The sequence below is a fragment of the Epinephelus lanceolatus genome, chromosome 12 (assembly GCF_041903045.1).
Source record: "Epinephelus lanceolatus isolate andai-2023 chromosome 12, ASM4190304v1, whole genome shotgun sequence".
Taxonomy (NCBI): Eukaryota; Metazoa; Chordata; class Actinopteri; order Perciformes; family Serranidae; genus Epinephelus; species Epinephelus lanceolatus.
Window position 1 is genome coordinate 15,893,430 of NC_135745.1, and position 13,869 is coordinate 15,907,298.

The window sequence follows — 13,869 nt, forward strand, 5'->3', positions numbered from 1 at the left end:
TGACCACTACAGAGGCCGAGGCAAAAATGTGAATGGTCCATCTAAAGCCTATTTAGACTGACAGAAAGGCTGCTAACTATGGAGGACAATGCGAAACATGAATGGCCCTATCTAGAGCCATTGTTTGGTTTGTTCATTCTGGGCTACTGTAGAAACATAGCAGTGCAACATGGTGTTCTTCATAGACAAGGACCTGCTCCCTGTGTCGATATAAACAGGTAATTCTTAGGCAAAAAACACACTTCTAATTTTCAAGCAATTATACGCTAACATAGTTATTGTATTATATTCCATTTCTGCCAATATATCCCCCTAAGTCCTACACACTGAACCTTTAAGGGACACTGAATAGTACATGACTCTTTTAAACTTGTTTCAGCAACCACCAGGAATTGCTTCGACATTTTATTTTTCATCTTGTCTTAAGGGCACATATGCTTTATTGGATAGTCAAAGTAAAGAGGTTCTGTGTGAAATAAAGAGTCACCCTCTTCTATCTCTGCCTTACATTTTTGAGCAGTTAAAAAAATGATAGCCGATGAGACGAGGCTTTACAGAAGACCAGAGGCTGTAGAGTGAAGCCAGATATCTCAGCACCTCCAGAGGTAATCATTGAGTCTTTATACTTATCAGCCACCCTATCAACCCCTCACAGTTACAGTATATTATGGTAATTCTGCACAAAGGAGCAGTAAAAGTTGTATTTATTGCCCCTATTTTGAATAAACACTTTCAGGAAGCAAACTGCATCAGATGGAACCTTGTAGCTCCAAGGTCACCATATAAACCATTTCAGTAGTTAGAGAGAGAAGAACGGCAGATGGAGCACCCTTTTAAATTTATATGGTTATCACAGCCTTGGTACTGCATACTATTACCTCTTTACAACCTTTTTACAGAGTTGTAGCTGTGCAGTATTTTGCATCTGACTTGAAATGTCGTTATGACCTTGTGTAGAATAAGTAAATTTGACACGGAGGAGACCAACAAACACCGGCAGGCCGTCCAGGTACTTAGTCATTACCTCTTAACTGTTTACAGTCTGTTTACAGTGGGGATGTATAAATATGTAAAAGACAGAAAGCCAAAAATGCAAAATATGTTTAGATTTGATTTAGCAATGAAAATGATATGCAGTTACGGTAATCTGGAAGAGTTTACTCCGCTAAGTTGTCATTTCATGTCTTTTTCCTCCTTCTCCATACATTATACCTCGCTGTACTCTCTCCCCTGTGTCATATTAACAGTCACCTACCAGCTGCCGAATTAAGAGGCTGAACCTGTCTTCATGGAGAAAAAAAAACTCATTACAACATAGCAATCCTTTCTCTCATCAGTTTCTTCCAAATTTTCTTCGAGCTGATAACATATGGAGTAGATATAACAATCTTAGCTTGCATTAATGTATGTATGTTGGGGGGGTTGGGAGTCTGTAGAGAATATATAGTGTCATGAACTCATGGCATCATCCTCATTTATTTCTTTTTCTTTCTATGAAAATCAGTATTTGAAATCTTACTTTCTTGGTATTACTTTGTGGTGTTACCTCGTCAGTGGAGGAAATGGCTGTGGTCAAAAGTGTGTTTGAACTTTTATATACAGTGTGTCATTTTATTTTGTATGCATCAGATGGGGGTGGGTGGGTCTGATTAATCAACCCAGTGGAAAAAAAAAAGAGAGGCCATGTGTGTGTCTGTGGCCAAACTGACTGCTCAGCCAGGCCACAAATAGCCAAAACTCTGTCTCAACTAGGCCAACCCAGGCTAGAACCAGGCCAGGCCCACAGCTAACTGCTCTGTTCCATGCTGTGCTGTGCTGCGCCATCTCTGGCCAAGACTGACTCGAGTGGCTCAGTGTCCGTTTTTACCTTGTGGAGTCTTCAGTGAGTGCCAAAAGACTGTGCAAAAAATGAACTGAGCAGACAAACAAATGCAGCAGCCATTTGTGTTTATCGTGTTTATGTGAATGTTGCTTGTGTGTGTGTGTGTGTGTGTGTGTGTGTGTGTGTGTGTGTGTGTGTGTGTATGTGTGTTTGCGCTACCCGTCTGTATTATCATACATGCACATTTACTGTATGTGTCCATATGTGAACATACACGTGTGTGTGTGTGTGTGTGTGTGTGTGTGTGTGTGTGTGTGTATTTGTGTGTTTGTAGCCTGTAACACCAGTGTGTTTTCATACCATTATAAATTTGTTAGGACCACTGGACTGTGAAAATTAGGGTTTGAGTGATTTGACTGTTTTGGGTAAATATCAGACATTAGCAACATTTTTCCTCAATTTCTGTGTAAAATGTTGATTGCTCCTATTTGTAGCAACAGTTACTGCAGCCTTCATTTCAACTATAAATTATGTAGGAGGGACAGGATACAGCACTAGCAACCAATGGTTAAGGCAAAACAAAATAACCTTGACTCCAACAAACATCGGCCAACATTATCATGATGTCAGACTGAATAATGAAGTGAAATGAAATGCTAGTTCAGTCTGACTTGCAGGCTAGTGATCAGAAACACAAGGTGCTCTCCATTTGTTGCTATCCTGGCCTCTTTGCTGCCCCTAGTGGTAAGCAAATGTGTTAATTTCAACAAAGCACCCGGACCTGTGTTATCAAAATGCACTTGCAGCCACCAACATTGATCACAAATAAACCAGGACTAAAATGTTAAGGACTTAAGCTACCTTAAAAAGCTGCAACACGTAACAGAACTTAATCTACATTACATAAAGGCATAAAGTGCTGCAGGGATGTTTATTTGTAGGCCAACAAAGAAGTTAGCATCACCCTGGTTCCCTCGACAAAAAACAAATGGGATTTCTTCATTGGATTTTGGATTAGTGCAGAAAATATGCTCTGTGGCAAACAAAAGTTTATGAGACTTACACGTTTTGTTCACCTAAATCATCTTCACAAATGAACACCACTTGCGTAAATGCAATCTCCAGAAGTACAAAGCTAATGTTAGGCTATAAAGGGACTACACCACAGTCGCACAACTTCACTGTTGTCTTACAATAAGGCTGTAAAGCCGTGTTCGGCATGATGACTGTCTGTACTCTCATTCAGCCATTTGTTAGCAATCGTCTTTTTAAGACATGGGTATTTTTACTGACGTATTTCGCGTTGTAGAAGAAAACTTGAAATCTCTTAGCTTGTGTTAACCATAGGGGTGTAAATCACCAGTTTCATCATGATACGATATTAAAACGATTCTTTTGGCAGTGAAACGATATTTTCTGATATTACAAAGTCTGCCACGATACATTTTGATTCGATAAGATTCAGGGGCCTGTGATCGATATGAGACAATATTATATGCCTATCTACCACAATCTGTTACAGAAGAAGCTGCTACACCCTTTTTTTTAATACTTTTGGCCATAAAAGGTAAAAACAGTACATAAATAGTAAGTGCAATAAAGTTTCCTTTAAACTGACTTTCTGCCAGAAATTCTTCTCTGGAAGAAATCTTTTCATTTTAACCCAAACCATCATGTTTTACCTAAAACTTCAGGGCTATCTGGCTTAAAGCTCTAATTAACAACAACAAGGTCAAATAACAAAAACAAATTCAGCTCAGTAATAGCTGTCAAGATACATAGACAAAGCAATTGTTTTTAGCAAGTACCCACCATTAGCTTAAGCATGTTTACATTGCATAAATTAGCCTAGCGGCTAGCAGACTTTTTTTCTCCACTCATAGCTTAACAAATTACATGTAAAGTTATTATTTTTCTTACTCACCCTTGGTTTAAGTCACTGCATCTCCCGAAAGGAGAGTAAGGTTGAATTTCAGCCTGCATGCAAGGTTTTGTTGCTATAGCTGTGTGAGAGTCCAGCCAGGCAAGTAATGTTACGTCGGGTTTTATCTCACAACTGCATTGACCCCTGTTGATCCCTATTTTCTTCATGAACTGAAATATTTCCACACTGATGATTTTTTTTCCATGTAGATACCGTTATCCTCATTGTCTTTCTCTTGGCTAGTTGACATCTGCCTGCTGCTGATCGACAGTGAGGCAGACTTTCAAAATAAAAGTGTATAACATAAAGATGATGATATGGATAGCTGTTCACTTTGCATCGATGATATTGGCTCGTTGATCATATCAATACAGATCGATGGATCGTTACACTCCTACTTAACCACAGACCTTATTTCAGACATCTAACCAAAAACCCATTCCAAAAACTCACTAACTTCAAGACGAACGCACCGGGAGTGCTAAAATGCTATCTCATTTCCTGGTTTTAGGACTCTTTCCTACAGCACTTTATTTCCACCTGGTCAGGGAGATTCAGTTTGAAACTATGTATGTTTGGAATACAAATTGTACATTGTGAAGGTGTTAAATTAAAGAAGCCATATCAGTCAAACCCTAGTATAAAGCAGGACAGCTGGTAAGACAGAGTGAAGGAGACATTGTGTTGCCTTAGGACACAAGGAAGGAGCCGAGCTCGTCCCTCATCCAGCTGCTGAGCCTGTCTGCTCTCTAAAACAGCTGCACGAGTGAACAGGATTAATTGATCTTCAGCTTGATATCGTTAAGCATATGAAGACGATGATCAGCACAGTGAGAAGGATTCCATATTGCACTTAAAAATCTTTGAAGTGGAGGTGTGCATGGGGGTGAGAGACGGTCAGTGTGGGTGTTCATATAAGCATATATTCTCCATACTCCAGTTCTTTATTTTTATCCTTATATATTGTTAACATGTGTATTATGTTTATGTTGGGTTTGAGTACTTGTTTATCCCTTTTATTCAAGAAAAAAACCTGTACAAAACATATAAAATATTATTGAAATTTTCTTTTATTTTCATGTTTGAGTTCTGTTTTTTTTTTCTTTTCAAATTGTATGTAATTATTTTTCCACAATATTACAGAAAATAAAAGAAGACACGGCTTTTCATAAGAACAGCAGCGAAGGCTCCTTTATTTTTCATTTTTTAATCATGCCTGGGTTTACAAAGAGTTCATTTAATTAAAGGTTATTTTGCATTTTTAGACACGAGGCTCTGAGATGTGGCTTAAAAAATGATTTCAGCTCCTTACTTTGAATGAAGTTTGTGCATCAAACATGCTGCTGTTTATTTAGGTCAATCTATGAATGACTGCGCCCAAACAGTTGTTATGACAGTTTCACAGCTAAAGTAAGTGTGTGTCTCTGTATAGCACACAGGCATGAGGGCATGTTGAGTGTTTACCTGAATGTGAGTGTGACAGCGGAGCTCGGAGCACGACGCCAAGACTAACATCTGCAACATCTGCAGTCCCCTCTCTTTTAAAACTCCTTTCTGCGCCGTCCTCTTCTTCTCCCCTCTAATCATTCTCACTTCTCCTCTTTCTCTAATCTCTTTACCATTCCTCATCCTGTCACTCCTTTTCACATATAAAATTGTCCGAATGCCCTCCGAACATCTTTCCTTTCACTCACCCTTTGTCCTCCTCTCCTCTCCTTCAGTCTATCCTCAGATCATCCGGACAGCCCTTCTCTCATCTCTTTAACCTTTTCCTTTCCTTTCGTCTTCTCTCCTCCCCTTTCACTCCTCTCTGTCTTGTCTCTTCTTTTTCTTTTGCCTTGCCATGTCTGTCCTCTCCTCTTACATCTTCCTTTCAGTCCTCCAATCACATCATATCCCGTCTCCTCTGCTCCCTTCTTATTTCTCTTCCTCAGTCAAGTATCTCCCTCTCTTTTTCTTCTCTCCTCACCTGCTTTTGCCTTGTCTTCTCAGTCCCTCTCTCACACCTCCAACCTTCTCCCCTCTTCTCCACCTCTTTTTTCCTCTCCTGTGTCATTCTTATTCTTTTCGCATTCCTCCTCTCCTCCACTCCTTTCATCTCTTCTGCAGCCTGCTCTTCCTTTGCCTCATCTTGTAAGTCCTCCTCTCCTCTTTCTTCTCCATTCCCTCCCTCAGTCTCTTCAGTTCTCCCTTTGCCTGTTCTCTCTCCTCTTCTTTTGCTTCATCTTCTCATCCCTTTTTACATTATCGTATCCACCTCCCATCTTTTTCTTTCATTGTCTTCAGTCCTCCTTTTACCCTTCTCTCTTTTTTCATGCCTCTTTTCTCCTCTCCTCTCCTCTAACATCTCAAACCTTCTCCCTCCCCCTCTTCTCCTCCTCTCCGTCCCCCCTCGTTTCTTTGTTGTCCTTTCACCATTTTTCATTTTCGTTCTCTTCTCCACTAGTTTTACGTAAAACTCTCCTTCCTTCTTTCAACTCCCCTACCCTTCCTTCTTCTCTCCTCCTCTCCTTACTTGTCATTTCACCTTTTCTCTGTTCACCTCTCCAACCTTCTGCTGCTCTCATCTCCCTCCTATCCTCTTTTTTTACCTTCTCAGTCCTACTTTCACACATTCTGTCTTGTTTCTACATCCCTCTCTTGCCTCATCATTTCAGCACTCATTTCCTTTCCTCCCTCACTTCAAGTTGTCAGTCCTTCTCACATCACTGCAACTTTTTTCCTCCTTTCCTCTACATCTTTCCTCCCTTTCTCCTCCCTTTTCTCTCCTCAGTCATCCTCTTTTTTGCACTAACTCCTCATTTCTCTCTAAGCTTTTCTTCCTCTCCACATTTCTCTGATTGGCCTCTTCTCACTGTCCTTTTTTCAATCTTCTCATTCATTTCCTCACCTCTTCTCTTTCAGTTTGTCTCATCTGCCACTCTTTCACCTCTTACATGTTTTCAAATTCTCTCTTTTCCTTCTTCTCTCCACCCTGCAACATCTTTTCTTACCTATCTTTGTTTGATTTTTCTCCTCACTCCTCCTCTCCACTGAATGAGATGAAAATGCGAAAGGCAAGAAAGAAATAACAGATACAGCAGGAAGAAGCAAGACAAGGACAGCAGACAGACAGGAAGCTTTAGAGCCTCCCTTTCTCATCTGTACTTAGTGTGTAATAGTGATTATCCTCTCCTCTCTCCTCCTGCTCTCATTGAGGAGTAATGTCTGGAATAACCTTCAGCACTGCACTCCCGACTCCACTGGACCCCCCTCCTTCTCTACCACCACCACCACCACCACCACTTCCATTTTATCCCCTTGTTCACATTTGAAGCAGCCGTTGTATGGATTATGGCCCCTCTCATGCTTGGCACCGCACTCAGAGCCTGAGATATATTATCATATTAGTGGAGAATGATGTAATGCATTTCAAGACATTTGTCCTTCGCACACCCTCTGTCCCTCCGCAGATGATGTCACTGGCTTTGTGTCTCCGAGGCAGAGAAGTAGTCAAGTGGCTTGTGGGGTGTTTTTTTTTGTTTGATGCTGTCACCATCTAGTGGTAGGAGAGCAGTATTGAGTAGTGAGTGGAAAGAAAGGGAAGGGTGTAAATTAGGATGTAGGCAATTATTTATGACTGAACCAGAGGATAATGTGACTCATAATAGATGTCCTTGGTGTAACTGTATGGACGTGGTCTGTTGGGTCAGGGACAAAAGAATAGAGACAGACACTTTGAATATGACTTGATTACAAATCAGGGTTTGACCGATATGTATTCTTGGAGCTTGGTGCCAATGACAGGATTGTTGGAGGAAAGTTGTTGATAGTGGTTTCCTGTCAGTTATCAAGATCTTTTAATCTGACCATTTTCACAATTTCTTTTTTTAATTTAGAATTTAAAGAAAAATATTATTAAAAAGTCAGTGAGATTTTTGGCAGCTCAGAAAACGCCTAAAAGTAAATTTAAAACGTGGGGGAAAAAATGCTATAAAGCAAATCTGATGACAAGAAAAAGAAAATGGATGAATATGAGAAAAATGAAAAACATTATAGTAAAATCCGATTTCATGTTTGATTGTTTATGATGTCATTACATCTACTTGACTCAAAATATACATTCCTGCAAACTGAGTGTTGCATTGTGAACAATGTTTTGTTCCCTAAATCTATGTTTCCATTGCAAATGACAGCTTACGTTTGGTAAATGATTCTGACTTTACTCATAATAATCATCATGATAATATGGTAATGCCTTTGTCATGTCTCAGAGCAGTTTAGGTACTTTTCCTGCCACACTGGACATGCAGTCTACAGAAATAATGTCTGGAACCCAATCCAGAGTACACAGTCTCTACCTTACTATCAAGTATTTCATTTTGTGTATACTTCAAATCATGCCTGATAACCCTTAATAGGGTAAATATGGAGGAGTATTGTTTTTTTTATTCTTTCCAAGCAAAAGGTATAGTGGGAAACACATCAAACTGCATTTTTGGATGTTTTCGAATCACAGTCTCTGCCCTACTATACATTTTTTATCTGTGTATTCTTCATTACCATATGTACACCTTCTGCAATCCAACCCTTTCAGTAGGGTTTCATTTTTATGGCATACTGAACTGAACTATAACATTTATTACACTTGCCTTATTTACAATACTGTTAAAAAAAAACAAACAAAAAAAAACTTCCGGCACTTTTTACAACATTTTTATGACATGCTATACTATGACATATTTTCCATTTTGTGACGTCATATACTATGAAATATTTTGCAGCATTTTTTCAACATACTATACTATGACACATTTAATAACCTTCTTTACAACATACCATACTATGACACATTTTACTACATTTTTAAGACATACTATACAATAACATATCTTGCAACATTTTACAACATACTATACTATGACGTATTTTACTACATTTTAATGACATACTATACTATGACATAATTTACAAAATTTTTATGACAAACTATACTATAACATATTTTGCAACATTCTTATGACATACTATACTATGACACATTTTTCTACATTTTTACGACATACTATACTATGACATATTTTTCAGCATTTTTACGACATACTGTATTGTGACAGATTTAATAACATTTTTATGACATTTTATACTATGAAACATTTTTCAACATTTGATCGGCATAATATACTATAACATATTTTCTACATTTTAATGACATACTATACTATGACACAATTTACATTTTTACGACATACTATACTATAACAAATTTTCAACATTTTAATGACATACTATACTATGACACAATTTACAACATTTTTACGACGTAATATACTATGACATATTTTCAACATTTTAATGACATACTATACTATGACACAATTTACATTTTTACGACATACTATACTATAACATATCTTCAACATTTTAATGACATACCATACTATGACACAATTTACAACATTTTTACGACATAATATACTATGACATATTTTCAACATTTTAATGACATACTATACTATGACACAATTTACAACATTTTTACGACATAATATACTATGACATATTTTCAACATTTTAATGACATACTATACTATGACACAATTTACAACATTTTAATGACATGCTATACTATGACATATGTTGCAACATTTTTACGACATAGTGTACAGTGACAGATTTATTAACATTTTTATGACATACTATACTATGACACAATTGACAACCTTCTTATAACATACTATACAATGACATATTTTTCAGCATTTTTATGACATACTGTACAGTGACAGATTTAACATTTTTATGACATTTTATACTATGCAACATTTTACTACATATTAATGACATACTATACTATGACACAATTTACAAAATTTTAATGACATACTATACTATGACACAATTTTACATTTTTACGACATACTGTACTATGACATATCTAGCAAACAGTTTTATGACATACTATACTATGAAAAATTTAACAACTTTTTAACGACATACTATACTATGACAAATTTTACATTATTTTTATGACATACTATACTATGACAAATTTTACATCATTTTTACGACATACTATAGTATGACACATTTTACTACATTTCAATGACATGCTATACTATGACACAATTTACATTTTTACAACATACTGTACTATGACACATTTACTACATTTTAATGACATACTATACCATGACACAATTTACATTTTTACAACATACTGTACTATGACAGATGTAACAACATTTTTATGATATTTTATAATATGACACATTTTACTACATATTAATGACATACTAAACAATGACACGATTTAAACAATTTTATGACATACTAAACAATGACACAATTTACAACATTTTTACAACATACTATACTACGACATTTTTTTTACATAATTTTTATGACATACTATACTGTGACACATTTTATGACATTTTTATGACATACTATACAATGACATATTTTTCAGCATTTTTACGACATACTGTACTGTGACAGATTTAATAACATTTTTATGATATTTTATACTATGCAACATTTTACCACATATTAATGACATACTATATTATGACACATTTATATCATTTTTACAACATACTATACTATGACACAATTTACATTTTTATGACATACTATACTTTGACAAATTCAACAACTTTTTTACAACATACTATACTATGACAGATTTTACATCATTTTTACGACATACTATAGTATGACATATTTAACATCATTTTTATGACATACTATACTATGACACAATTTATATTTTTACGACATACTATACTATGACACATTTTACATAATTTTTATGACATACTATACTATGACACAATTTACATTTTTACGACATACTATATTATGACACATTTTACTACATTTTTATGACATACTATACTGTGACACAATTTACATTTTTACGACATACTATACTATGACACATTTTACTACATTTCAATGACATACTATACTATGACAAATTCAACAACTTTTTTACAACATACTATATTATGACAAATTTTACATTATTTTTATGACATACTATACTATGACAAATTCAACACCTTTTTTACGACATAATATACTATGACACAATGTACAACATTTTTATGACATACTATACAATGACATATTTTTCAGCATTTTTACGACATACTGTACTGTGACAGATTTAATAACATTTTTATGATATTTTATACTACGTAACATTTTACTACATATTAATGACATACTATACTATGACAAATTTTACATCATTTTTATGACATACTATACTATGACACAATTTACAACATTTTTATGACATACTATACAATGACATATTTTTCAGCATTTTTACGACATACTGTACTGTGACAGATTTAATAACATTTTTATGATATTTTATACTATGTAACATTTTACTACATATTAATGACATAATATACTATGACACAATTTACATTTTTACGACATACTATACTATGACATATTTTACATAATTTTTATGACATACTATACTATGACACATTTTACATTTTAATGACATACTATACTATGACGAATTCAACAACTTTTTTACGACATACTATACTATGACATATTTTACTTCATTTTTATGACATACTATACTATGAAACATATTTTACTACATTTTTACAACATACTATACAATGACATATTTTACTACATTTTTAAAACATACTATATAATGACATATTTTACTACATTTTTACGAAATACTATACTATGACATATTTTACTACATTTTTACGACATACTGTACTATGACATATTTTTCCAGCATTTTTACAACATACTGTACTGTGACAGATTTAATAACATTTTCATGACATTTTATACTATGAAACATTTTACTACATATTAATGACATACTATACTATGACATTTTTTTTCAGCATTTTTACAACATACTGTTCTGTGACAGATTTAATAACATTTTTATGACATTTGCAAAATTTTAATGACACACTATACTATGACATATGTTGCAGCATTTTTACGACATACTATACTATGACATATTTTGCAACATTTTTACGACATACTGTACTATGACATATTCAACAACTTTTTCATGACATACTATACTATGACATATTTTACAACATTTCAACAACAGACTATACTATGACATATTTACAGACATTTTAATGACAAACTATACTATGACACAATTTACAAAATTTTTACGACATACTATACTATGACATATTTTTTTAGCATTTTTACGACATACTGTACTGTGACATATTTAATAACATTTTTATGACATTTTATATTATGCAACATTTTACTACATATTAATGACATACTATATTATGACAGAATTTACAAAATTTTAATGACATACTATACTATGACTTGCAACATTTTTATGACAAACATTATGACATATTTTACAAAAATTGTATGACCTCCTTTTCTATTGTTTTTGACATTTCTACCATGACATTCTTAACATTTTTTATGACATATACTATGACATTTAAACAGTATGACATGTTGATCTTTTTACAACCATTTTATGTTTGTAAAATTACTTATTTAGCTTTTTTCTTTTTTTTTGACATACTAGTTTAACTGTAGTCACTTTTTTGCATATAGTTCAGTATCACAAATACACATTTATCTTAAGTGCTTTTACAATATGTGCAGCATACAAGTCCCTCGCTTTGATCAAAAAACTCTCCCTTAAAAAACGTTGGAACTAAGAGAAAAAATGAATGAAACTTCATGAAGAGCAACTAAGGAGGTATTCCTCTACATAAACAGACAGACATGGTAAAGATGCTGTGTCCAGAAAATAATAAAATGACAAAAAAATTTACACTGAATGTAAACATTCAGGAGGAGGGTGCGAAATTTCTGCCAAGAATGACAGCTGACAGGAGCAGAGAGGAGAACAGATTTAAAGTTAGGTGGTAACAACATGAATGGCTGAAGGAGATTGTGGCAAAGTCTGACTGGCTAACTAGGAGAGGGTAATCAGCTGATTAGAGAAAACGGTGGAAGTGGGATACAGAGAGAGCATTGTGAATGAATACAGCATAAAGAAAGTCTTGCTAATTGAACTTATGCTGAGCTTCATATATTAAGAAATGGATTTAGGAGGATGTGAAGCAGACTCTGGGTGTCCCCAAACAGCTAGAACATGAGCCACATGACCTCTCTGCCATGTAACCTGGAAAGAGGAAAGGCTACACAAACATACAAGAAGCAAAACAGAAGCACATCATTCACACAATCGGAGATGAAGCAAACATACAGAGGCAGAAAGAAATACCGGAGGAGGGGTTGAATCTCCATGAGGGCAGCGATCCACATCCAACATGTAGGATTGAGGCACTACCAGCCAAGAGAGAGAGACAAGGTCCCAGGACTGCCAATGGTCAAGCACAGAGAAGATGGAATTTAAAAAGAAATGAAGGGAAGGACACAGAGAGACAGAACCTTAAGATCAAGTCTTAAAGTAGGAACAAACCTTATGGCCCTTATCATTGTCAGATGATGTGCCTTCATGGTAAATATTCCCAAACGGACTCCCGCACACTGTCTAACTTGCAATATATAATTTATTTGCGACGGCTCAGTACTAGACCTTCATCAGATTTGCCTGATGAAGGTCTAGATGTTCTCAGCTTGCTCCAGTGTTTTAACACAAGTGAACAAACATGAAAAGAGCATGCAAAGAGCAATGAGTTAAAACTCAAGCAATTTTATTTCATATTAATGACCTTGTTTGACTTTTATGTATAACTGTAATGCAGAGAGCCATCACAAATACATTTATTGTTGTGATATTCTTGCACTGAAGCATCCATGTGCATGTTTTTAAAATCAACATTAAAATCCTTAAAATCTCCATTACAGTAACATAACTTAAATTCCCTCCCCAAACTCCCCCTTATCACCCTCCCAAATACTTCCCCAAAACAGAACAGCAGATGAGTGCAAATAGCTCAGACAGAAGCTGCTACATTATACGTGCAAAGCCACTGGACGTATTGAACATTGAGGATGCATTTTGGCCGCCTCATTTGGGTGCTGTAGTTAAAGGTCAAACTCAAACTTTGAAAAGGCTCAACCCCTACACAAGACCAATTATAACTGACCTTTCTACATGCATACAGAAAGTCTC